We start from the raw sequence: 25,826 nt of genomic DNA, 5'->3' as shown, positions 1-25,826 counted from the left end.
GAGACAGGCGCGAGCTGCGGCTAAAACCGCGGACCCGAGACACATGAGACGCTAAGGCTGCTGCTGCTGCCGCCACCAAGAAGCCTGTGTGCGAGCACAGGTCACTATCCACAAACCCCTTCTGGGGAGCCTGAGCAGCCAGCCATTGCCAAGGTCCCGGGAACCAGTGACAACTTCGCAGGGAGAACGCACGCACGCCTCAGGCTGGTGCAACGTCACGCCGGCCTCTGCCGCCGCAGCCCCGCCCCGCACTCGTGCCCCTCCCTCCGCCTGCCCTGAATGAGCCAGAGCCCCCTCATCAGCGGTTCCTTTAACCCCGTCCTGTCTGAGCGAAGAACAGACGCATTCCCGCGACCTACACGCAGAGGCGGGGCCAAATCCAAAGCTGAGCCCCTGGGACCTGTGAGAACAAAGAAGAGAAAGGGAAATCTCTCCCGGCAGCCTCAGAGGCAGCCAATTAAAGCTCCACAATCAACTTGATGTACCCTGCATCTGTGGAATACATGAATAGACAACTAATCATCCCAAATTGAGGAGGTGGACATTGACAGCAAGACTTATGATTTTTTTCCCCTTTTCCTCTTTTTGTGTGTATGTGTATGCTTCTGTGTGAGATTTTGTCTGTATAGCTTTGCTTCCACCATTAGTCCTAGGGTTCTATCCGTCCGTTTTGTTTTGTTTTAATTTTTATTTCTTAATAATTATTTTTTAATAACTTTATTATATTTATCTTGCTTTATTTTATTTTACCTTCTTTCTTTTTTTCCTTCCTTCCCTGCTTCCCTCCTTCCTTCCTTCCTTCCTTGCTTCCTTCTTTCCTTCCTTCCTCCCTCCCTCCCTCCCTCCCTCCTTTCGTTCTTTCTTTCTTTCTACTTCTACTAATTCTTTCTTTCTACTTTTCTCCCTTTTATTCTGAGCTGTGTGGATGAAAGGATCTTGGTGCTCCAGCCAGGAGTCAGTGCTGTGCCTCTGAGGTGGGAGAGCCAACTTCAGGACACTGGTCCACAAGAGACCTCCCAGCTCCACATAATATCAAACGGCAAAAATCTCCCAGAGATCTCCATCTCAACACCAGCACCCAGCTTCACTCAACGACCAGCAAGCTACACTGCTGGACACTCTATGCCAAACAACTAGCAAGATAGGAACACACCCCCACCCATTAGCAGAGAGGCTGCCTGAAATCATAATAAGTCCACAGACACCCCAAAACACACCACCAGCTGTGGACTTGCCCACCAGAAAGACAAGATCCAGCCTCAACCACCAGAACACAGACACTAGTCCCCTCCACAAGGAAGCCTACACAACCCACTGAACCAACCTTAACCACCGGGGACAGACACCAAAAACAACGGGAACTACGAACCTGCAGCCTGCAAAAAGGAGACCCCCAAACACAGTAAGATAAGCAAAATGAGAAGACAGAAAAACACACAGCAGATGAAGGAGCAAGATAAAAACCCACCAGACCTAACGAATGGAGAGGAAATAGTCAGTCTACCTAAAAAAGAATTCAGAATACTGATAGTAAACATGATCCAAAATCTTGGAAATAGAATACACAAAATGCAAGAAACATTTAACAAGGACCTAGAAGAACTAAAGATGAAACAAACAATGATGAACAACACAATAAATGAAATTAAAAATACTCTACATGGGATCAATAGCAGAATAACTTAGGCAGAAGAACGGATAAGTGACCTGGAAGATAAAATAGTGGAAATAACTACTGCAGAGCAGAATAAAGAAAAAAGAATGAAAAGAACTGAGGACAGTCTCAGAGACCTCTATGACAACATTAAATGCAACAACATTCAAATTCTAGGGGTCCCAGAAGAAGAAGAGGAAAAGAAAAGTACTAAGAAAATATTTGAAGAGGTTATAGTTGAAAACTACCCTAATATGGGAAAGGAAATAGTTAATCAAGTCCAGGAAGCACAGAGAGTCCCATACAGGATAAATCCAAGGAGAAATACGCCAAGACACATATTAATCAAACTGTCAAAAATTAAATACAAAGAAAACATATTAAAGGCAGCAAGGGAAAAACAACAAATAACACACAAGGGAATCCCCATAAGGTTAACAGCTGATCTTTCAGCAGAAACTCTGCAAGCCAGAAGGGAGTGGCAGGACATATTTAAAGTCATGAAGGAAAAGAACCTAAAACCAAGATTACTCTACCCAGCAAGGATCTCATTCAGATTTGATGGAGAAATTAAAACCTTTACAGACAAGCAAAAGCTGAGAGAGTTCAGCACGACCAAACCAGCTTTACAACAACTGCTAAAGGAACTTCTCTAGGAAAGAAATACAGGAGAAGGAAAAGACCTACAATAACGAACCCAAAACAATTAAGAAAATGGGAATAGGAACATACATATCGATAATTACCTTAAATGTAAATGGACTAAATGCTCCCACCAAAAGACACAGATTAGCTGAATGGATACAAAAACAAGACCCATATATTTGCTGTCTACAAGAGACCCACTTCAGACCTAGAGACACATACAGACTGAAAGTAAGGGGATGGAAAAATATTTCATGCAAATGGAAACCAAAAGAAAGCTGGAGTAGCAATTCTCGTATCAGACAATATACACTTTAAAATAAAGAATATTACAAGAGACAAAGAAGGACACTACATAATGATCAAGGGATCTATCCAAGAAGAAGATATAACAATTGTAAATATTTATGCACCCAACATAAGAGCACCTCAATACATAAGGCAAATACTAACAGCCATAAAAGGGGAAATCGACAGTAACACATTCATAGTAGGGGACTTTAACACCCCCCTTTCACCAATGGACAGATCATCCAAAATGAAAATAAATAAGGAAACACAAGCTTTAAATGATACATTAAACAAAATAGACTTAATTGATATTTATAGGACATTCCATCCAAAAACAACAGAATACACATTTTTCTCAAGTGCTCATGGCATATTCTGCAGGATACATCATATCTTGGGTCACAAATCAAGCCTTGGTAAATTTAAGAAAATTGAAATTGTATCTAGTATCTTTTCCGACCACAATGCTATGTGACTAGATATCAATTACAGGAAAAGATCTGTAAAAACTACAAACACATGGAGGCTAAAAAATACACTACTTAATAACGAAGTGATCACTGAAGAAATCAAAGAGGAAATTAAAAAATACCTAGAAACAAATGACAATGGAGACACGACAACCCAAAATCTATGGGATGCAGCAAAAGCTGTTCTAAGAGAGAAGTTTATAGCAGTACAATCCTACCTTAAGAAACAGGACACATCTTGAATAAACAACCTAACCTTGCACCTAAAGCAATTAGAGAAAAAAGAACAAAAAAAGACCCCCAAAGTTAGCAGAAGGAAAGAAATCATAAAAATCAGATCAAAAATAAATGAAAAAGAAATTAAGGAAACGATAGCAAAGATCAATAAAACTAAAAGGTGGTTCTTTGAGAAGATAAACAAAATTGATAAAGCATTAGTCAGACTCATCAAGAAAATAAGGGAGAAGACTCAAATCAATAGAATTAGAAATTAAAAAGGAGAAGAACAACTGACACTGCAGAAATACAAAAGATCATGAGAGATTACTACCAGCAACTCTATGCCAATAGAATGGACAACCTGGAAGAAATGGACAAATTCTTAGAAATGTACAACCTGCCAAGACTGAATCAGGAAGAAATAGGAAATATGAACAGACCAATCACAAGCACTGAAATTGAAACTGTGATTAAAAATCTTCCAACAAACAAAAGCCCAGGACCAGATGGCTTGACAGGCGAATTCTATCAAACATTTAGAGAAGAGCTAACACCTATCCTTCTCAAAGTCTTCCAAAATATAGCAGAGGGAGGAACACTCCCAAACTCATTCTACGAGGCCACCATCACCTTGATACCAAAACCAGACAAGGATGTCACAAAGAAAGAAAACTACGGGCCAATATCACTGATGAACATAGATGCAAAAATCCTCAACAAAATACTAGCAAACAGTATCCAACAGCACATTAAAAAGATCACACACCATGATCAAGTGGGGTTCATTCCAGGAATGCAAGGATTCTTTAATATACGCAAATCAATCAATGTGATAAACCATATTAAAAAATTGAAGGAGAAAAACCATATGATCATCTCAATAGATGCAGAGAAAGCTTTCGACAAAATTCCACACCCATTTATGATAAAAACTCTGCAGAGGGCTTCCCTGATGGCGCAGTGGTTGAGAGTCCGCCTGCCGATGCAGGGGACATGGGTTCGTGCCCCGGTCCGGGAAGATACCACATGCCGCGGAGTGGCGGGACCCGTGAGCCATGGCCGCTGAGCCTGTGCGTCCGGAGCCTGTGCTCCACAACGGGAGAGGCCACAACAGTGAGAGGCCCGTGTACCGCAAAAAAAAAAAAAAAAAAAAAAAAAAAAAACTGCAGAAAGTAGGCATAGAGGGAACTTTCCTCAACATAATAAAGGCCATATATGACAAACCCACAGCCAAGATCATCCTCAATGGTGAAAAATTGAAAGCATTTCCACTAAGATCAGGAACAAGACAAGGTTGCCCACTCTCACCACTCTTATTCAACATAGTTTTGGAAGTTTTAGCCACAGCAATCAGAGAAGAAAAGGAAATAAAAGGAATCCAAATCAGAAAAGAAGAAGTAGAGCTGTCACTGTTTGCAGATGACATGATACTATACATAGAGAATCCTAAAGATGCTACCAGAAAACTACTAGAGCTGATCAATGAATGTGGTAAAGTAGCAGGATACAAAATTAATGCACAGAAATCTCTGGCATTCCTATACACTAATGATGAAAAATCTGAAAGTGAAATCAAGAAAACACTCCCATTTACCATTGCAACAAAAAGAATAAAATATCTAGGCATAAACCTACCTTAAGGAGACAAAACACCTGTATGCAGAAAATTATAAGACACTGATGAAAGAAATTAAAGATGATACAAATAGATGGAGAGATATACCATGTTCTTGGATTGGAAGAATCAACATTGTGAAAATGACTCTACTACCCAAAGCAATCTACAGAGTCAATGCAATCCCTATCAAACTACCACTGGCATTTTTCACAGAACTAGAACAAAAAATTTCACAATTTGTATGGAAACACAGAAGACCCCGAATAGCCGAAGCAATCTTGAGAATGAAAAACGGAGCTGGAGGAATCAGGCTCCCTGATTTCAGACTATACTACAAAGCTACAGTAATGAAGACAGTATGGTACTGGCACAAAAACAGAAAGATAGATCAATGGAACAGGATAGAAAGCCCAGAGATAAACCCACGCACATATGGTCACCTTATCTTTGATAAAGGAGGCAGGAATGTACAGTGGAGAAAGGACAGCCTCTTCAATAAGTGGTGCTGGAAAAACTGGACAGGTACATGTAAAAGTATGAGATTAGATTACTCCCTAACACCATACACAAAAATAAGCTCAAAATGGATTAAAGACCTAAATGTAAGGCCAGAAACTATCAAACTCTTAGAGGAAAACATAGGCAGAGCACTCTATGACATAAATCACAGCAAGATCCTTTTTGACACCCCTCCTAGAGAAATGGAAATAAAAACAAAAATAAACAAATGGGACCTAATGAAACTTAAAAGCTTTTGCACAGCAAAGGGAACCATAAACAAGACCAAAAGACAACTCTCAGAATGGGAGAAAATATTTGTAAATGAAGCAAGTGACAAAGGATTAATCTCCCAAATTTATAAGCAGCTCATGCAGCTCAATAACAAAAAAAAAAAAAAAAAAAAACAAGGCAATCCAAAAATGAGCAAAAGACCTAAATAGACATTTCTCCAAAGAAGATATACAGACTGCCAACAAACACATGAAAGAATGCTCAACATCATTAATCGTTAGAGAAATCCAAATCAAAACTACAATGAGATATCATCTCACATCAGTCAGAATGGCCATCATCAAAAAATCTAGAAACAATAAATGTTGGAGAGGGTGTGGAGAAAAGGGTACCTTCTTGCACTGTTGGTGGGAATGTAAATTCATACAGCCACTGTGGAGAACAGTATAGAGTTTCCTTAAAAAGCTACAAATAGAACTACCATATGACCCAGCAATCCCACTAATGGGCATATACCCTGAGAAAACCATAATTCAAAAAGAGTCATGTACCAAAATGTTCATTGCAGCTCTATTTACAATACCCTGGAGATGGAAAATACCTAAGTGTCCATCATCGGATGAATGGATAAAGAAGATGTGGCACATATATACAATGGAATATTACTCAGCCATAAAAAGAAACGAAATTGAGCTATTTGTAATGAGGTGGATAGGCGTAGAGTCTGTCATACAGAGTGAAGTAAGTCAGAAAGAGAAAAACAAATACCGTATGCTAACACATATATATGGAATTTAAGGAAAAAAAAATGTCATGAAAAACCTAAGGGTAAGACAGGAATAAAGACACAGACCTACTAGAGAATCAACTTGAGGATATGGGGAGGGGGAAAGGGTAAACTGTGAGAAAGTGAGAGAGAGGCATGGACATATATACACTACCAAACGTAAAATAGATAGCTAGTGGGAAGCAGCCGCATAGCACAGGAAGATCAGCTCGGTGCTTTGTGGGATAGGGAGGGTGGGAGGGAGGGAGACGCAAGAGGGAAGAGATATGGGAACAAATGTATATGTATAACTGATTCACTTTGTTATAAAGCAGAAATTAACACACCATTGTAAAGCAGTTATACTCCAATAAAGATGTAAAAAAAAAAATCTTTTAAAGAAGAGATTAAGGGGTAGGGAGTAACAGGAAATGACTGCTAAAGCGTACAGGGTTTCTTTTTCTGTGGGTAAAGAAAAGTTTTGGAATTAGATAGTGGTGATGGCTGCACACTTCTCTGAAAAAATACTGAATTATACACTTCAAAGGGTGAATTTCACTGGATGTTAATAATATCTCAATAAAGCCATTTTTTTTTAAAAAGGCAGTAAGGGGATTCCCAATCTTGGCCTCTCTTCATGGACGGTTTAAGCATTTCCCAACCGCTACTATAAGAACTTTGATTCCTCTGAATTTTACCACCGTTAGATGCTGAAGTTTATGAAAATGTTCTTGAAACAGTGAAGGCACACTAGGCCTTCATTCTACTAATTTTAGGAAGCAGTATTGTGTAATAGTTAAGAACTCAAATTTAGGAATAAGAAACATCCTATGTTCAAATTCTAGTTGTAACTTTTTGCAAGTTATATAACCTGTGACAAGTCATCTAATCTCACACATACAGGCATAAAAAAAATTATGAGCGAAGTGTACTTACTAGTCTCATTTCACAGATAAAGAATCAGGCTCAATCAATGTCATATAGTGAAGGTCTGAGCTGTTAACAGTAGGAAGAAATAAAATATAATGGGTAAGAGGGAATGCAGAGGAATTAAATAATCTGACTCTAATCTTAAAGTTCAGGCTCTGTGACTTACTCTGTTGCTTCTAACGAGTTACTTAAGGTCTTTAGGCCTGAACTTCCTTACGTGTAAGATGGTATTTCAGATGTCCGTTGTCATATAGCAAACCATCCCAGAACTCGAGGGCTCTAAGGGCTCACTGTGATCTCCCCTGGTTCTGTAGGTTGACTGGGCACAGCTGGGCAGTTCTCACTTGGGGTCTCGTGCAGCTGCAGACAGATGTTGGCCTAGAACTGCAGTTATCTGAAGACTTTCCTAGGCTGATGTCCAGCATGATTTACACACACGGTCAGCAGCTGATTCTGGCTGTGGGCAAGGAGCTCAGCTAGGGCTGTCAGCTGTGGCCATTCCATGTGGCTTGGGTTTCTGCAGCATGGCTGCTGCGTTCCAAGAGGGAGCACATCAAGCACAATGCTCCCAGAGTCCCAGGCGGAAACGATGAGCTTTCCTGTATGAATTAACTTTGCAAGTCCCCAAAGGTTACTTCTGCTGTGTTTTACTGACCTGATTTAACAGGATAGTCCAGATTCAACAAGAGGAGGATGAGCTATCACATCTTGATGAGAAGATCAGCATGCACATATAGCTAGGGAAGGACGTGGTGATGACCATTTTGAAATTTACTGACCACAGTCTGCCCTCTAGCCACTGCCATACAGTCATCCTCCTCCCAAGAGCTCCACAGGCTCATCCCATTATGGGATTGATTCGAAGCCCCTGACCTCTCATTTCAGTCAGCCTCAAGTGCAATTCCTGGGGGACAGTTCTTCTCAAACTACAGAACTATGAACCAACAAGTCTTCTTTGCTCTTCTGTTCCCCACACACCCAACATACAGTGGTGAAGCAAGCATAGGATGACAGCCAAAGATAATCCCATTCAAAAAGGAAAGGGACGGACAGCACAGAGCTGTCATTGGTCCACAGCAGTCATTTACACCCTCCAGATTTGACTTAGGTGCCCCACTTGCATGATCATAGAGTGCCATAGCCTTATCTTCATCATTAAAATTATTAAATTCCACATAATCGCTTGTTTTCTTACCTAGCTTGTCCACTAGGTGGCAAGAGTTTTGAGAGCAAGGACTGTCTTATCATTGTTCACCTACTGCCTAGCACTTAATAGATGCTTAATCAGCATTTGTTGAGTAAATTAAAACCAGAAACATGGAGTTGTCTTTGCTCCACTAACGTGTGACCTTGTATTGGTCACTTAATTTCTCCATGGTTACATTTCCTGTACTGAAAAGCAAGGAGTCTGGATTAGATCTCAAGAACTATGGCTAGTTGCATGATTCTATTCTAGAATTTCTGCATTATCATGCCAGGAGCTCCAGCACCAACACTACGTTCTTCTCAGATACCACAACTGGTTGGCATTTACTTCAAAGTGCTCTGATAGGTGCTGACTGGTGGAAACAAGGTGGCTTTGAACAGTATTTCACAAAACAATGAGAAATGAGGCTCAGGTGCACAGCCACATTGGGCAGAGGGACCACTAAAGACCATCAGACTGAAACAATGCTCACATTCCTCCTCAGACATCCTACACATTCATCCTAAGGCTGGAGGGCAGACCTCAGGAACACAGTCCAGACAGAAACACCCCAGCTCAGTCACCTGCAGTACTGACTCCGAGACCCCTCAGCAATGTCTGGAGACGGGAGCAATCTATGCTCATCTCTACCATCATCCCAATGCTCAGAAACTCCTGAGGTTTCTGCTCTTGGTTGTATAGGAAGCAGAATGTGGGCACAAGGTCTCTTTTGACTTTCTCTTTGTATTTTGATTTCTGTCCTTTTGCCTCTGCATTCCTCCACAGTCAGGTACAAGAAGACAAATGCCCACCTTTGGAGCCCTGATAGCGTGTCTAAGTCATATCATTTCCTAAAGACTTTTTTTTTAAGGTGACCTTTCCCTTTGTTTTTCTATCACTGTTCCACTTTGTTCCTTAGAAAGAGAAACCTCTGCAATCTCATTCATAGATCTCCCTCCTTCTCCTTCCCTTTATTTAATCATTTGCAGCTCTAGGGCGGTGCCTTTCAAACTTTAATGCGCATCAGAATTACCTAAGGCTTGTTAAGCCTCATATTGCTGAGCCCCACCCCAGAGATTTTGATTCTACAGATGGGTCCAAAAATATGCATTGCTAACTAGCTTCCAAGAGATTCTGATGCTGCTGGCATGAGAACCACAGTTTAAGGACCCCATGGCTTTAGGGTATACACCAAGAACTGAGTTTTAAATTATTTTCTCACTCTTAAGTATATTTTTAATGACTACATGTTTTACTGCCTCCAAAATATGGTTTGCTCAGAGCTCAGATTTTGAAAGCCTGGAATTTCTTACTTTATGTGAAAACTAGACCTGTTGGCTTACTTGCCTAAATTATCCAAAGTAACAGGATATCTGAACTGACGTCAGAGATGAGCCTTGGTGAGGTAATGTCCCATCCACTTTGAATTGTTTCCCTAGGAATTTTAATCCAAGAGAGAAAACAGTTCTCTGTTTTCTCATATATTCTGTTTGTTTTCTTCCCCCCCATGACACCATTCAGAACACTAATAAATCAATACATTAAGATAACTAAATTCAGAGCATTAAGAAAGAGAGAAAGCCCAATTCTACCAAGTGAAACTCTTCCCCAGATTTCCTTTTCACTGATTATTATCAACTCAACCTTAAACTCCGGTAAGGTGGATAGCACTTTTTTAAACCACTAAGAACCTGAAGATATTGGACAGGTTATTTAACCTCTCTGAGCCTCAGTTACTTTGATGGGGTCCAGGGCAGGCTGCCCCAGATTGTGCCACTTTGGCATGTGGATTATTTTGAGCTGAAGATAATCAAGGCCCAGCAAGCAGACTCAAGAAGAGCTTTTCACCTCCCCCTTAACTGCTAAAGAATTTAGACGGGGGTTCTGGTCCAGGAAGAGAACTATCACCAGAGATAACTACAAAGAGTGTGGGCTAGATGTGGTAAGTGGGGGGAGGGGGGTGAGCAGGCAGGGTCCATTTGTTCAAAGTCCTCTCTGTGTGCCATTATCTCTACATAGCATGGCAAACACTTGTTTACCAAACACTTGCTCTTCCCGTCTTCCTGTGAATTGCCTTCCTTTCCTATGAAGCCCCGACCCTTAACCCCTTCTCCTTAGCTCAGGATGGCATATAAGCCTCAGTTGCCTGACTGTCTGGGAGACTCATGTATGTGGGGCTCCCATATACATAACACTAAATTTGTTTTTCTCCTGTTAATCTGTTTTATGTCAATTGCATTAGACCAGCCAAAAGAACCCAAAAGGGTAGAGGAAAATTTTTCCTCCCCTACATCTTCACTTATAAAGTGAGAGTAATGCAACTTGCCTTCTATTAGTTTTAGAAGGACTAAATCCCTAACGTTCCCCATCGCCAAGCCCTGAAATACTGCTGATTGCTCTTTCTCTTTCCTCTCTTCCTTCCCCTATCTCTGATTATCTTAGTATTTCATAAAAACAAAGATAAAAACAAAAATTATGGAGAAGTGTTGTCTTGCTTCATCATACTTTTGTTTTATCTTGGAGTAAAGTACAACTGTTGTAAATTCAAGACCTGCATTGATTAAGCATTTTTTAATGCTATTAGCTTTCTAAGTTGACTTTAATTCAGTCCTTATTTTTATTTATTAGATTTTAAATTAGTTGTCACTTCACGTAAAAATCCTCTCTTCTTTTGCATCTTAATCAATTCCTTTTTCAGATTTTATTGCTTCCGTAAATTATTGTCAAGACCTTGAGAGCAGGGCAGGAAACGCTTAACTCACACCAGTTTACATGTTCCTCTTCATCTTCTCTGGGTTTATACTAAAAAATATAGTTAAGAATTTCCAAGGTTTGATACAGAGAAGAAGCAATAATACACATTTTCTGAGCACTTACTACATGACACCCATTGTTCAAAGTGTTTGCTATACATGGCCTCCTTTAATTTTTGTAACTCTTTCAGATAGGTATTGTAACCATCCCAATGATAATGTGGAAAATGAGGAACAAGTAAGTCAGATGACACACAAGTCTAGGAATATGTTTCAGAGCCAAAGTTTTAATCCTATCTAATTCAAAAGATCACAAGCTTAATTATTATGCAAATTTCTGTTTACACTTAGAATAGTGCTGGATTTTTAAAACAATTTCCAACTATTATGTAAGAGAGCAGTTCCACAGTGACCAACCACATCATTGCTAAATGGGATTTTTACCTGGTGCTACCAAAGAAAGCATCAAATTTTTCATCAAACTTTTGTCCATTGTTAGCCATTAGGCTCTATGCTCTATACACATGATCAAAATATGTTTCAGAAAAAATCAATTTTATCAGCTACCATATATTAAAGTCTAATCCCTGCCATTACATTTCTACATATTAGATGGTGGCAAAGAATGAAGCCATGAGAGTTTATAGCCTTGTCCATCCTTTAAACCATTGCCATTAGAGTAATATCTCTGTCTCCTAGATGTGAAAGCAAACGTGAGTAAACAATCCATCTCTTCTAAGTCAATCATTTCATGTAATGCTTCAGAAATTATATTTGTTGCTATTAAGACAAGCCAAGATCTCCTATTTTTCTATGACCAGAATCTTTCAACAGCTTTTGACCTAAAATTGCTAAAAAGAAACAAACTCACTAGTTACTGTTCATTCAGACTGCTATGATTTTTAGGAGGATGGCAGGTGCAAGCCATAAAGGATATTGATAATTACAAGGGGGAAAAATCCCCACATGGATCACTAAAATCAGAAGCAAAAGAAGAGACTGCATTTGGCAGCCAGCCCTTTTCTATATATTCCATTTGGTTGACATTCCTCTATGATCAATTCTTAGTTAAACCTAGAATTTTTTGGAGGAAAGTCCAGAAGTTGCAAAAGCTGTGATTCAAAAAAAAAAAAAAGAAAACCTTAGAGGTTTTAAGAGACACAAACAATATTCTATTGAGAAGAAACTACATTTTATTGACATAACACCTGGCATACTGAGGTTAAAGAAGGGAAGGCAGAGGGAGGATGTAAATTAGAAGCAAAAGCCAAGGATGCTAAAGTTGGTGGATTTGGAGCAGGATGATGCCTTACAGCCAAGGAGAATGTTTGCAGAAGGAAGCAGGCATACCTCAAAGCCAAAGCCAAAATGATGGCTTCCTCAATTGCTAACTAGTTTCTTCCCTCCTAGGATTCTGCACAGGCTGATATGGGGGCGGGCGTGGGAGAAGGGATGCTGGCAAAGCAGCAACCATCACATATGAGTCAGATCTGGTGATCCTCTGTGCATTAGTTTCCCGTGGCTGCTATAACAAATTACCACAAACTTGTCATCATCAAACGAGACAGAAACTTATTCTTTTCCAGTTATGGAAGTCAGAAGTCTAAAATCAAGGGATCAGCAGGGTCAGCCTCCCTCCAGAGGCTCTAGGGGAGATTCTATTCTTTGCTTCTTCCAACTTCTGGTAGCAGTTGGAATTCCTAGACTTGTGGTTGCATCACTCCAATCACCCCTACATGGTCACATCATCTTCTTTCCTGCTGTTTGTCTCAAACCTCCCTCTGTCTTTCTCGTATATAGACACTTGTCATTGGATTTAGTGTTCACACAATAATCTAGGATGATGTCATCTCAAGATTCTTAATCACATCTGCAAAAGTCATTTTTCCAATAAGGTAACATTAATTGGTTCCAAGGATTTAACATGGATGTGTCTCTTTTTGGGGGGAAGAGGGGGGCACATCACATTTCAACCAACTACACTTTGACTGAATATTCCTCACAAATAGTCACTGAAGAAGTGAAACAGTCTCTGTTCCTGGTGATGATTCTCTCTCCTTCAGATGAGTTTGAGCTTGGTCTTCTCTTAGTGTGGTCAGGGGGCTGGGGTAGGGGAATGGAATAGAGAGGTGTCCAGCTGTACTTTACACAGATGGACCTTTTCTCCAACACAACTCAAATAAAATCCTGTCTCTGTGAAAAGTATTCTAAGGATGCATACTTAATATTATTAAGGTATTACCAACAGATACTTATTCCCAACAGAAAAATATTTCTTTAAAAACTTTTCCATTACCAAAAGCAATTTTCTTAGGAAAAGTTGAAGTTTACAGCAAGTCTCCACTCTTTCAAGCCACCAAAGATCTACTGAGTGTCTCTAATAGTCATAAATAGTCCCAGACTTGAGCAAACAAAAAGAAAAATGTACAATATACACCCAGAACCTGGAGTAAACCATGCCCTTGAATGTCTGGCTTGATGTGATATTAAAATGTTACTGTCTATCTTTCTGCAATAGGCATACTGTATCATCACCAGGGATGTTAGAAGCTTAGTCATTTTCCCAACAACAGACGTGAAGGATTAATTTTTGCTGACCAAACAAAGGGTTGCTTCTTTATTCTTATCTAACACAATATTCCTCATTTTCTTTCCTAAAGCTTATGGCTAAGGGCTTCAGAAGGAGATATGAATACTAATTACAATTAGACCCACAAATTGAGTTTTGTAAAATCAAATTATAAATAATGGAACTGACTTTATGAATGTTACAAAGTCATATTTCATTTGCCATATTTCTTGCCAAACTGATAGTAGATACGCAGGCATAAAAATTCCAAGATTTTAACTCTTGTAATCTTTATTACATCCAGAAAGAAGCCAAAAATATATATATATATATCAAACAACAAAAATAGGAACAAGACAAAAACACCTGAGATCCACTTGAAAAACCTATGGAATATCTTGCGTCTTGTCTTTTTCATCACCCATATAGGAATACCCCGAGACAAATAATTGGCAATAGAAAAAAAAAAATAAAACTCAGTCGAGTTTAGTTCCCAGTTTAGTAATTTTTTTAATCTGCAGATGCCTTTCCTCTTAATTCAGTATTAACACCATCACAGAGGGCCTTTTCTATTTCACATTCACTTCATAACCTTCATCTGTATGCCTCTTTAAAGACAAAACTAACTTACAAAAACAATTTGCTTCACTGGAGGGGATAATACAGCGCTTGTTGATGTGGGAAATTTCCATCTCTAGCTCTAAGGGGTTAACAGTTGCAAAGAAGGCAACAACAAAGGGCTCTCTGCCTCTGTCTCTCTTGCTGTCTCTCTCCCCTCCCTCCATTCTCCCTCACTCTCTCCCTCTCACCCTTTGTGATTCCTACTCCCCTGATTCTCTGCTCGCTGCTTCCAAATGAGAACATTAACTGTCAGCCTTGGGCTACAATGCGAAGGGTGTCAAGGACATTCTACTAAAGCAATGATCAGGAGGACCACTGATCATTGTTTTTCCTCAGCGTTTACAGAGACTCCCTGGGCAAGAGAACTGTCTTTGCCATGCAGAAAGCACGGAGGGGGCTGCAAGGTTTCGGCTTTTCCGAACAACACAGTAAGCTCATTAAGTTTGGAATATTCAGGAGGTTAAAATAGCTGTTTGCTTTTCATCATTATAGCCTCAGTGAAAGAATATACATCTTTACATCCAAAAGCCTAAATCCAGAGTCTCTGCATAGCAAATATAGGGAAGCAAATCTTTACCCCCAACAGTTCTGTCTTGAAGCCGCACAAGTGACAAAACAAAACACTCAGGCATAACCATTTTAGTCTGATGACTGCGCACTTTAGAGACAAAAAGAACAAAAGTAAAGAACACTCAAATTACCATTTGCAAAATAGCCATGAATTTTTAGCATACAGCATGAACCATGAAAGCAATACAAGTTGCTCTTTAAAAGCTTTGGCTAAGCTTTTAAAGTTATGGATCTGCAACACAAACAAATTTAAACCTAAGAAGACATCCTGTTGCCATGACAATATGATACATGAGCTCCCTGTCATGATGGATCATGGGCTTCAGGCATATGATCATGCCATTGTACTTCAGGGTTCTCTGATAACAATGTGCTGCTTTTAAATCTTATTCACGTATTACTCAGACATTTGGTTTTGGTCTTAAAAAATAGATATAATGCCACAGACAAATAACCTAGCAAAAATAAAAAGTATTATGTATATTTCTTCCAGAATATGTTTTTATCTGATGTTTGTAATAACTGAATGTACCTACGAGATCTTTAGATTAGAGAGAGAAAGAAAATCTATTGTTCAAAAATGAGAAATATTGTTTGTTTGAATCACTAGTTTTGAACGCTTCCATGAAAAGAAAACCATTTACTAATCTGAAGCCTCAGAAAAACTTATTGTGATATATTATTCATTACATAATGGTGTCTACAAATATGCTTTAAAGACAAAATAGAGGAACAGAGGACAGGCCCTAAGTTGTTACAAACAACATGAATCAAAACCAATCTCTTCTGAAGCACATAACGAACAGGGAAAGAGGTTTCTTTCTGTCAAGGCTGATGGCAGCTTAGCACCAGCTCCTTGCCTTCCTCCTGTTTCCTGAGTTTCCTTGCCTTCTCCTAGCCTTTTTATTTTGGAAGTGATAAGAAATGAAAAACTAAACTGCATTACCCCTCATTCATTCTATCAGTAAACATTTCACAAACATTTTTTAGGAGAAAAAAAGACCAGAAAAGAATAAGCTCAGCCTACTGAGGAATACAAATGTGAGAAAAATAATTCTAATGGAATCTTCTTAAAGGCTGTAGTCCTGAAGTGCAAAGGATTTCATAAAATCACAAAGGCATGTAGTGTCTTGACACAGGTAGAACTCAAGAGAGAAAGTTATGTTTGAGGCGAGCATTTTCCCAGGCAATGAGGGGTGAAAAGGAGAAGGGTCATTTCAAGAAAAGGACATGTACAAAGGTACAGAGTTTTGGAATTCATACTCTATTTTGGGAAATCCCACCAGGTCTGTTTACCTGGAGTGAGGTGCATATGGGAACACAGTATGAAAAATGTTTGCCATAATATGGAGTTTGTACTTTGTCCTCTACAGCAACCCATCAAAAAACATACGGAATTACAAACCATGTGAAAGCAAAGTCCAAAAGTATTTGAGAAAGCTCACTTAAACAGAATGGTGGAGGATTCATTTGGGTTGAAGTGAGACTGAAGACAAAAATTAAGTGGCTCTTCCAACCATCCAAGTTGAGAGAGACTTGAACAAAGACAGCATCTATAGAGAGATCTGGGAAATATTTGAGTGGTGAATTTAACAAATCTTGGTAATCTACTGAATATAGAAGTTAAAGAAGAAATATTTCTGGCATGAATGGTTGGATGAATGCTATTACAATTTTCCACAGTGAGAAATATGATTCAGGAGACCATCATGCCAGATGGATTAGTGAATGACAGAAAAATTCCAACCAGTGGGCTATAAGGAGTGAAGAGGGCAGATCAAACACCAAAGGATACTAATAGTTACACTGAAGAGATACAGAGGAAGAGGATACAATAGAGGGAAACAAAAAAGATAGTCAGAAATTGGTAGCCTTTCTTTCAACAAAGGCATTTCAAGAAGGAAAGAGCCTTCCACATTGAAATGTATTTAAATGATGTTTTAGTGTGCTAAAGATATCTTCTAATATTTTAAATGTGTATGTAATATTTAACACTTTACAGTATATCCTTGTACAATGTATAAGCATCATTTGATCTCAACCACAAATCTATGTAGCTAGACTGGGTATTATTATTTATCTCACTATTTCATGGAAGAGAAAACTGAGGATCAGAGAGATTAGCTAACTTCCCCAAGGTTACACAGCTGGTAACCCAGGACTGCTGAATCAATTTTCTCAAGGTATTTCATTAAATAATCTAGTTATACCTGAACTGCATGGAGAGGTTTATTTCATTAAAGTATTTAGAAAACTATGTCATTAGCTAAAACCAATCCACATCTTCTCAATTATAGAAATTATTTAAGTAACTAAACAAAGACTATTTGGAGATAATTGTCTTCAATACAACTATAAACTCATTTTTTTGTGGAACTGAGATATGACAGTTATAAAGAGTTAAAAAAAAAGACTAGAAGAAAGTGTTATAAACATTTTCTGTAGAGGGTATTTTTACTCAAATCAGAGAATCAATGTAATTTTTACTCTCAAGTGAATATTGCCAGCCTCAAGGTAATAATAATTACCCATTACCTGCTTCAGATATACAAACAGGATATTCAATTTTAGACTCACTAAACCTATGAACTGGCAACCTATTAACTGAGTCAAAAAAAAAAATCAATAGAAAGAATAAAACTATTCCAAATAGTTCCTTTAAAAACATTCAAAAATAGCACACATAAGTCTCTTGCATAGATGCATAAAAGATAAATGGTAAAATGCTTGGGAAATCTGGCCCTCAAAAAGTGACACAAAAAACAATGAACAGGTCAAATGAAGAACTGAAACTAAAGCCACATATGCACAAACATCTTTCAGAACTCTGATAGATCCTGCAAGAGCCATAGAGAAGTCAGCAAGTATCCTAAGATCCATCCTTATTTCAGTGTGGTCTTTAAGAATATCTTACTCTTATGAATCCTTTGCAATAAAGAAAATTATTACTTTTGAAGATTAACTAGTATTTTATGTCACTTTACAGGTTTTTTTTTAGATTTTAGCCTAAAATTTTTTTTGGTGATAGGTGAGTAGATATTGTTTCCACCATCTTCAAGATGAAGAATCAGTGGCTGAATGAGGTTGATATTTGCCTAGTTTTACCAAAAGGAGAAGGAAGAAAGCCATAAAGTGAATTCATGTCTTCTGACTAAATCTATCAGGTCACTATACTACTCTATGCTCCCTTTAATAAACCTCTACCGTAACACTCCCATGATAAAGCCCATGAAATGATCTTTCACTAGACAGGATTAAATCAAATCATATTGAGATGTCAACTGTCTCACAGTTTTATTTTGTTATGTTTTATTATGAGGTTACTCATCTGGTCCATAGATGGCTAATTCCTTTTTTTCTCTAAACATAAAGTATGTTCACAAATAGCCGAGTGTGTGTGTCCCAGGTTGTACTAAGCCACTAGTGTGTTACTACAGGACTCAGAGACTCTGCATTGATTTCATAACTCAGTCCCATGGCCAATCGCTACAATAAGCACTTCAAAAGAAGCCTCATCTCTTTATGCATAATGTGAGCATCAAATACAATGACCTTTCCCATATTTACACATTAGTCATTGTATTTTAGTGAGGGTACTGAATTCCTTTACTTCTCGATTTGCTCCTTATTTATGTAAAATATTTATGTAAAATATTAATCACCTGGTATTCAGAAGTCTTTCTTTATAAGTCAAATTTTAAAGTCGCTCTGCTATAACCAAAAATATAAACGTGGAATTCTCAGATAATAACTATGGATTCCCTAAGCTTCTTAACAATATTTCAAGTAGGCCAGTTAAAACATGCCTGCAAACAGAAAAAAAAAGTCTTCTAAGGCTTTATCCCCAGGACATTTTCAGGGAGTAGAGCGGTTCTGAAAAGCTTCATTGGGCTTCTTTAGGAAGTCATATAGATTTGTGCATACCATCACCAATGTTAGGTTTCCAGAGTGAGGCAAGTATTTAAATTATTGATTAAATTAGGTTTAGGCTGTGTTTGTGAGGTGTGTATGTATTTCTGTCCATAAATCTCCCAGAATTAATGAGACCCGAGTTTGAACACTGTCAATAGATATACTGTCCAAAACAGGAGTACTGGTTCACACACTGTAATTATTATTATATTATAATTATATTTATATAATGTTACTTACATAACAATTAACTAGTTATCGTTATTTATGTCTCTATTTTTTCTCCAGCAATTTTTAAGCACCTACTATGTGCACTCTGCTAGGTGCTGGAAATACAAGGACAAGGACCAGAGCCTCCTCTCAAGGAACTAACATCGTTAAATATGTCTACTAGCAAGTTATTGTCATTATCAAACATATCTTTACATAAACGTAATTTTGAAAAAAGGGACTCCACGCTGAAAAACAATTTCCCCACAAATAACTTAAAACGTTTCCTCCTGAATTCTCAGGATTGGATGCAGGAGGGCATTTCTACCTATTTTCATCTTACTCCTATTAAAAATTATATTGCTCAATTAACATTTTGGTGGGAGAGATCAATTCCTAAGGCCCTATATGAGAAATACAACTCCCAGGCAGGCTCCTAAACACAATATTACAGCCAATTCTAAGAGCTGGGGAGGTAAGTGACACAGAAAAACATATAGGAAAATTGCTGGACAATTTGAAGGAGTATGGAGGAAGAGATGAAAGAGAGAGGCAGTAAGAAGGATCACAGAGTGCATGAAGAAAAGAAAGACATAACTAAAGTTATTAGACAGTAAAGAGACAGTCAAGTGATGTTCCCATCAGTGGCACCATGGTCTGCCCTGTGGCTAGTCACTAGTAAGATGCAAGATGCGATATCTCAATTCTGCTTACACTACATTATTTATACTTAAATAAAACCTTTGCACACGTATTATTCCAAATAGAGTTACTCCTAATCATTCATAAAAATTTTAATAATAATAATTAGCATTTATTGTTTTTTGTAGGTCCAGTCAACATGCTAAATGCTTTAGGTACATTACTTATTCTTAATATGCAAAACTCTATAAGACACATACCACTAATATGCCAATATACAGATAAAATGTAAAACACAGGGCTTAATTCATCATATTCCTTTCCACGTGTTGCTACTCTTCCCCAAAAAGCTTGACATAAGTGCCAGAGTCTAAGGTAAGGTTCAGGCAATTAACTGTGTAATTTTGGATGAGGTATTATACCTCTCCAAGCCTTAATTTTTCATCTACAAAATGGATACAATAAAATTGAGTATATCATAGCATGGTTGTAAGAATTAAGTAAGATAATTCACATAAAAATTTTTCTTTTTGTTTTTTTCATTTTCTTTTCTTTTCCTGTCCTGCCCCTAGGTTCTTCAGAACCTTTTTTTTTTTTTTTTTAGATTCCATATATATGTGTTAGCATACGGTATTTGTTTTTTTCTGTCTGACTTACTTCACTCTGTGTGACAGACTCTAGGTCCATCCACCTCACTACAAATAACTCAATTTTATTTATTTTTACGGCTTAGTAATATTCCATTGTATATATGTGCCACATCTTCTTTATCCATTCATCTGTCCATAGGCACTTGGGTTGCTTCCATGTCCTGGTTATTGTAAATAGTGCTGCAATGAACATTGTGGTACATGATTCTTTTTCAATTATGTTTTTCTCAAGGTATATGCCCATTAGTGGGATTGCTGGGTCATATGGTAGCTCTATTTTTAGTTTTTTAAGGAACCTACCTAGTGTTCTCCATAGTGGCTCTATCAATTTACATTCCCACCAACAGTGCAAAAGTGTTCCCTTTTCTCCACACCCTCTCCAGAATTTATTGTTTGTAGATTTTTAGATGATGGCCATTCTGACTGATGAGAGGTGATACCTCATTGTGGTTTTGATTTGCATTTCTCTAATGATTAGTGATGTTGAGCATTCTTTCATGTGTTTGTTGGCAATCTGTATATCTTCTTTGGAGGAATGTCTGTTTAGATCTTCTGCCCATTTTTGGACTGAGTTGTTTGCTTTTTTGATATAGAGTTGTATGAGCTGCTTGTATATTTTGGAGATTGATCCTTTGTCAGCTTCTTCATTTGCAAATATTTTCTCCCACTCTGAGGGTTGTCTTTTCATCTTGTTTACAGTTTCCTTGGCTGTGCAAAAGCTTTTAAGTTTCATTAGGTCCCATTTGCTTATTTTTGTTTTCATTTGCATTTCTCTAGGAGGTGGGTCAAAAAGGATCTTGCTGTGATTTATGTCATAGAGTGTTCTGCCTATGTTTCCTCTAAGAGTTTTATAGTGCCTGGCCTTACATTTAGGTCTTTAATCCATTTTGAGTTTATTTTTGTGTATGGTGTTAGGGAGTGTTCTAATTTCATTCTTTTACATGTAGCTGTCCAGTTTTCTCAGCACCACTTATTGAAGAGGCTGTCTTTTCTCCATTGTATATTCTTGCCTCCTTTATCAAAGATAAGGTAACCATATGTGTGTGGGTTTATCTCTGGGCTTTCTATCCTGTTCCATTGATCTATCTTTCTGTTTTTGTGCCAGTACCATACTGTCTTGATTACTGTAGCTTTATAGTATAGTCTGAAGACAGGAAGCCTGATTCCTCCAGCTCCGTTTTTGTTTCTCAAGATTGCTTTGGCTATTCGGGGTCTTTTGTGTTTCCATACAAATTGTGAAATTTTTTGTTCTAGTTCTGTGAAACATGCCAGTGGCAGTTTGATAGGGATAGCACTGAATCTGTAGATTGCTTTGGGTAGTATAGTCATTTTCACAATGTTGATTCTTCCAATCCAAGAACATGGTATATCTCTCCATCTGTTTGTATCATCTTTCACTTCTTTCATCAGTGTCTTATAGTTTTCTGAATACAGGTGTTTTGTCTCCTTAGGTAGGTTTATTCCTAGGTATTTTATTCTTTTCGTTGCAATTGTAAACGGGAGTGTTTCCATACTTTCTCTTTCAGATTTTTCATTATTACTGTATAAGAATGCAAGAGACTTCTGTGCATTAATTTTGTATCCTGCAACTTTACCAAATTCATTAATTAGCTCTAGGAGTTTTCTGGTGACATCTTTAGGATTCTCTATGTATAGTATCATGGCATCTGCAAACACTGACAGTTTTACTTCTTTTCCGATTTGGATTCCTTTTATTTCTTTTTCTTCTCTGATTGCTGTGGCTAAAACTTCCAAAACTATGTTGAATGAGAGTGGTGAGAGGTGGCAACCTTGTCTTGTTCCTGACCTTAGTGGAAATGGTTTCAGTTTTTCACCATTGAGAACTATGTTGACTGTGGGTTTGTCATATATGGCTTTTATTATGTTGCGGAAAGTTCCCTCTATGTCTACTTTCTGGAGGGATTTTATCATAAATTGGTGTTGAGTTTTGTCGAAAGCTTTTTCTGCATCTATTGAGATGATCATATGGTTTTTATCCTTCAATTTGTTATTATGGTGTATCACATTGATTGATTTGTGTATATGGAAGAATCCTTGCATTCCTGGGATAAACCCCACTTGATCATGGTGTATGATCCGTTTAATGTGCTGTTGGATTCCTTTTGCTAGTATTTTGTTCAGGATTTTTGCATCTATGTTCATCAGTGATATTGGCCTGTAGTTTTCTTTCTTTGTGACATCTTTGTCTAGTTTTGGTATCAGGGCGATGGTGGCCTTGTAGAATGAGTTTGGGAGTGTTCCTCCCTCTGCTATATTTGGGAAGAGTTTGAGAAGAATAAGTGTTAGCTCTTCTCTAAATGTATGATAGAATTCACCTGTGAAGCCGTCTGGTCCTGTACTTTTGTTTGTTGGAAGATTTTTAATCACAGTTTCAATTTCAGTGCTTGTGATTTGTCTGTTTATATTTTCTATTTCTTCCTGGTTAAGTCTAGGAAGGTTGTACATTTCTAAGAATTTGTCCATTTCTTCCAGGTTGTCCATTCTATTGGCATATAGTTGCTTGTAGTAATCTCTCATGATCCTCTGTATTTCTGCAGTGTCAGTTGTTACTTCTCCTTTTCCATTTCTAATTCTACTGATTTCAGTCTTCTCCCTTTTATTCTTGATGATTCTGGCTAATGGTTATCAATTTTGTTTATCTTCTCAAAGAACCACCTTTTAGTTTTATTGATCTTTGCTATTCGTTCCTTCATTTCTTTTTCATTTATTTCTGATCTGATCTTTATGATTTCTTCTGCTAACTTTGGGGATTTTTTCTTCTTCTTCCTCTAATTGCTTTAGGTGTAAGATTAGGTTGTTTATTTGAGATGTTTCTTGTTTCTTGAGGTAAGATTATATTTCTATAAACTTCCCTCTTAGAACTGCTTTTGGTGCATCCCATAGGTTTTAGGTCATCATGTTTTCATTATCATTTGTTTCTAGGTATTTTTTAATTTCCTCTTTGATTTCTTCAGTGAACTCTTGGTTATTTAGTAATGCATTATTTAGCCTCCATGTGTTTTTATTTTATACAGATTTTTTCCTGTAATTGATATCTAGTCTCATAGTGTTGTGGTCTGAAAAGATACTTGATATGATTTCAATTTTCTTAAATATACCAAGGCTTGATTTGTGACCCAAGATATGTTCTATCCTGGAGAATGTTCCATGAGCACTTGAGAAAAAAGTGTATTCTGTTGTTTTTGTATGGAATGTCCTATAAATATCAATTAATTCCATCTTGTTTAATGTATCATTTAAAGCTTGTGTTTCCTTATTCATTTTCATTTTACATGATCTGTCCATTGGTGAACGTGGGGTGTTAAAGTCCCCTACTATGAATGTGTTACTGTCGATTTCCCCTTTTATGGCTGTTAGCATTTGCCTTATGTATTGAGGTGCTCCTATGTTGGGTGCATAAATATTTACAATTGTTATATCTTCTCCTTGGATTGATCCCTTGATCATTATGTAGTGTCCTTCTTTGTCTCTTGTAATAATCTTTATTTTAAAGTCTATTTTGTCTTATATGACAATGGCTACTCCAGCTTTCTTTGGGTTTCCTTTTGCACAGAATATCTTTTTCCATCCCCTCACTTTCAGCCTGTATGTGTCCCTTGGTCTGAGGTGGGTCTCAGGTAGGCAGCATATATACGGGTTTGTTTTTATCCTTTCAGCCAGTCTATGTCTTTTGGTTGGAGCATTTAATCCATTTACATTTAAGGTAATTATTGATATATATGTTCCTATTACCATTTTCTTAATTGTTTTGGGTTTGTTATTGGAGGTCTCTTCTTTTTCTTGTGTTTCTTTCCCAGAGAAGTTCCTTTAACATTTGTTGTAAAGCTGGTTTAGTGGTGTTGAATTCTCTCAGCTCTTCCTTGTCTGTAAAGGTTTTAATTTCTCTGTTGAATCTGAATGAGATGCTCGCTGTGTAGAGTAATGTTGGTTGTATGTTTTTCCCTTTCATCACTTTAAATATGTCCTGCCACTCCCTTCTTGCTTGCAGAGTTTCTGCTGAAAGATCATCTGTTAACCTTATGGGGATTCCCTTGTCCATTATTTGTTGTTTTTCCCTTGCTGCTTTTAATATTTTTTCTTTGTATTTAATTTTTGATAGTTTGATTAATATGTGTCTTTGCATGTTTCTCCTTGGATTTATCTTGTATGGGACTCTCTGCACTTCCTGGCCGTGATTGACTATTTCCTTTCCCATATTTGTGAAGTTTTCAACTATAATCTCTTCTAATATTTTCTCAGTCCCTTTCTTTTTCTCTTCTTCTTCTGGGATCCCTATAATTCGAATGTTGGTGCATTTAATGTTGTCCCAGACGTCTCTATGACTGTCCTTAATTCTTTTCATTCTTTTTTCTTTATTCTGCTCTGTGGTAGTTATTTACTCTATTTTATCTTCCACGTCACTTATTTGTTCTTGTGCCTCAGTTATTCTGCTACTGATTCCCTCTAGAGAATTTTTAATTTCATTTACTGTGTTGTTCATCATTGTTTGTTTGTTCTTTAGTTTTTCTAGGTCCTTATTAAACGTTTCTTGTATTTTCTCCATTCTATTTCCAAGATTTTGAATCATCTTTACTATCATTACTCTGAATTCTTTTTCAGGTATGCTGCCTATTTCCTCTTCATTTGTTTGCTCTGGTGGGTTTTTACCTTGCCCTTCATCAGCTGTGTTGTTTTCTGTCTTCTCATTTTGCTTAACTTACTGTGTTTGGGGTCTCCTTTTCACAGGCTGCATGTTCGTAATTTCCATTGTTTTTGTTCTCTGTGCCCAGTGGGTAAGGTTTGTTCAGTTGGTTGTGTAGGCTTCCTGGTGGAGGGGACTGGTGCCTGTGTTCTGGTGGATAATACTGGATCTTGTCCCTCTGGTGGGCAGGGCTGCACCCAGTGGTGTGCTTTGGGGTGTCTGTGAACTTATTATGATTTTTAGGCAGCATCTCTTCTAATGGGTGGGGTTGTGTTCCTGTCTTGCTAGTTTTTTGGCATGAGGTGTCCAGCGCTGGAGCTTGCTGGTCGTTGAGTGGAGCTGGGTCTTAGTGTTGGGATGGAGATCTCTGGGAGAGCTCTCGCCAATTGACAGTATGTGGGACCAGGAGATCTCTGGTGGTCCAATGTCCTGAATTCGGCTCTCCCACCTCAGAGGCTCTGGCCTGACACCTGGCCAGAACACCAAGACCCTGTCAGCCACACGTCTTTTGGGAAGTCTGAGGTATTCTGACAGCATTCCCTAGGTGTTCTGTAGGAGTTCTTCCACATGTAGATGTATTTTTGATGTATTTGTGGGGAGGAAGATGATCTCCATGTCTTACACCTCCGCCATCTTGAAGGTCCTCTCTCTTCACACCTCTTGTTGCTAGAGGATCCACATTTCTT

This window comes from Orcinus orca, chromosome 11 (genome assembly GCF_937001465.1).
Source record: "Orcinus orca chromosome 11, mOrcOrc1.1, whole genome shotgun sequence".
Lineage (NCBI taxonomy): Eukaryota > Metazoa > Chordata > Mammalia > Artiodactyla > Delphinidae > Orcinus > Orcinus orca.
The sequence above is the reverse complement of the archived record's forward strand: the minus strand, read 5'-3'. Positions refer to the sequence as shown.